The sequence below is a fragment of the Primulina eburnea genome, chromosome 12 (genome assembly GCF_022965805.1).
Source record: "Primulina eburnea isolate SZY01 chromosome 12, ASM2296580v1, whole genome shotgun sequence".
Classification (NCBI taxonomy): Eukaryota; Viridiplantae; Streptophyta; class Magnoliopsida; order Lamiales; family Gesneriaceae; genus Primulina; species Primulina eburnea.
The window spans coordinates 15,262,702-15,265,683 of record NC_133112.1 but is presented as its reverse complement, the minus strand read 5'-3'; positions in this window follow the sequence as shown (position 1 = coordinate 15,265,683).

The following is a 2,982-nucleotide window of genomic DNA, read 5'->3' as shown; positions in this document are numbered from 1 at the left end:
GAAGGTTTCTAGGGTTAGTTGTCGGTCGAGCGATAGCCAAGAGCTGCCAGGATTGGTAGCGTAGCGACGCCTGAGTTACGAGGCAATCGACATCAAAGGGCTGTCGACGGACGAAGGTAAACCCTAAACCTTTGGTATTACTGGTTTTGCTAGTCGAGCATGGTAGTATTGTTCATTGGGTATGCTTTTGATGCGTAGGCTTGTTCTAGACCTGATTAGCGGTGTTGCGTAAGGCTAGGCTTGCTGTGATAGAGGTACGAAAGTACTATCCGAGATATCCTGGTCGAGTATACATCCTTATATGTGTTGCATGATTATGTGGTGCATTGATATATGTCATATGATGCATGCTATTATGTCACGTTTTATGATGCATGTTGCATTTCATGTTGAGCCGTATCTCCTTCGAGATAGCCTTTACTGTTGAGCTGTATCTCTTGTGGGGCCGCTCAGCCCTGTCTTGTCTTGTGGACGCATGGACACCGAGAGTACACAGTGGCCGACGGGTCCGGAGGGCTTCGATGATCCGGGACATTTTAGGTCCACGTCTGTTCTTGTAGTGGATGCAGTGACCCAGAGGAGTACCGCGCGGCACTATCCACTTGGCGCCTCTAGACTGAGCATTTTGAGATCCTTTGTTACTCCTGTTTCTTGACTACCCTGGTATCATATCATAGCATGTGCATTTCATATAGGCTTGTATACTCATGCTTTTGTACTGGGCGTTCTTATCGCTCACGTCCTCGGTTTTGTTTATCTTGGACACCCCATTCCCACGGGGCAGGCCTCAGGTTGGATGGCTCAGGAGGAGGAGGAGGAGGACGTTGAGTAGCCGGTGGGGTTATTTATTCAGTACTCTTTGATTCGATATGGTTGTACCGTATACTTTCTTTTCATTCTGAGTTGTTATGGATTTTCGATGGAGTTGTATAACTATCATTTGTTGACCTTTTCCGCTATTATCTCTGATTGTTATTAATTAAGTTAATTGCATGCTTAGTTCTTGATTAGTAGGTGATTCTGGAACGGGTCACTACATTTATGGTATCAGAGCATGCTTACGATTTTGGGATATAGATTCTGTTTTGGGATTTTCGTTGACCATTTTACCATTTTCCCCATTCTATCTTGTAGCGATGGCTGACCACTTTGGTGATGAGAGTAGTCAGGGAAGTGTAGGTCGTTGGGGTGACCAGGACGATCGTAGGCGTCATCGTGAACATCGTCATCGTCGGGATGGTCCTAGGCGTTTTGATGTGCACCGTTTCATTCAGATGGGGCCTAAGCCTTTAGTCGGCGGTGAGACTCCCGATGATGCTGAGGATTGGTTAGAGCGCATGGAGAGTTGTTTCCGTGCATTCCAGTGCACCGAGGAGCAGAGGATGGAGACCCTTAGTTTTCTTCTCGAGGGCCGTGCGCGCAAGTGGTGGCGATCGACTTCTGCGCCGATAGTCCAGTCTCAGGGTAGGGTGATCTGGGCCGATTTCCGTGCAGCTTTCATGCAGCTGTATTTTCCTCCAGCCCTTCGCCAGGCAAAGACGATTGAGCTCCTGAATCTTAAGCAGGGGAGTATGTCTGTTGATGAATATCAGCAGAAGTTCTTCGAGTTGTTACCCTTTGCCCCTCATATCAGTGGCAGTTCTGAGGCCAAGTATGACCATTTCCTCCAGGGTCTTAACCAGGAGATCTTTGATCGAGTCACTGTCTGTGATAATCCTACTTCGTATGATGGATTAGTGAACCGGTGTCGCCAGGCAGAGATCAGTCTCCAGCGTGGTAGGGCTATTCTTTCTTCTAGACCTCCGAGTACTTTGAGCCCTCGATCTCAGTCTTTCAAGAAATCTGGTTCTTCTTCTTCTGGATCTGGATCACGGTCTAGCGGTGTTTTCCGCTTTGGTAAGAAGAAGGTTTCTTGTGTGCATTGTGGGAAGAACCATCCATCGGAGCAATGCCGATCAGCCGCGGGAGCTTGTTTTCAGTGCGGAGAGATGGGTCATCTCAAGAAGAATTGTCCTCAGTTGCGAGGTGGAGCAGGATCTGGTTTCGGATCTCAGACGACTGTTCAGCAGAGGAGGCAGGGTCAGGCAGTGGGTAGTTCAAATCTTCGACCTCGTGCCCAAGGTCAGGTTTTTGCGCTGAACCAGGATCAGGCTGCAGATGAGACAGAGAGAGTCATAGCAGGTACTTTTCGTTTATGCGGTATTCCTGCTGTTGTTCTTATTGATACCGGAGCAACACATTCATTCATTTCTGCACGATTTGTTAAGCGTCATAAGTTACCATATGTTTCTCTAGACGTCATTCTTTCCGTTTCTACCCCGATGGGTCATTCGGTGTTAGCAAAGCGTCTAGTGATGGGTTGTCCCTTAGATTTTGAGGGTAACGAATTGATTGCGAATCTTATGATCTTGGAGATGGAAGATTTTGATTGTATTCTAGGTATAGACCTATTGACTACCTACCGAGCTACCGTGGATTGTTACCAGAAGCTTGTTCAGTTTCGTACGACTGAGAGCTCTAGTTGGTTTTTCTATGGTGAGGGAGCGCGACCTCCGATGCCAGTGGTATCTGCTCTGAAAGCCTGTCGTGCTTTAGAGGCGGGCGGGGAAGGCTACCTCATCTATGCGATTGATTCCTCCACAGGTAGTGTTGGTATAGATGATATTCCAGTGGTTTGTGAATTTCCTGATGTTTTCCCAGATGAGATTCCTGGTTTTCCTCCGGTTAGAGAGGTGGAATTTGGCATTGAGTTAATGCCAGGGACTGCACCGATTTCTCGTGCCCCCTATCGTCTTGCTCCGTCAGAGATGAGAGAATTGAAGCAGCAATTGCAGGATCTTCTTGATAAAGGTTATATTCGCCCGAGTGTTTCACCTTGGGGAGCTCCAGTCTTGTTTGTCAAGAAGAAAGATGGATCTATGCGATTGTGCATTGATTATCGCCAGCTGAATCGAGTGACGATCAAAAACAAGTATCCATTAC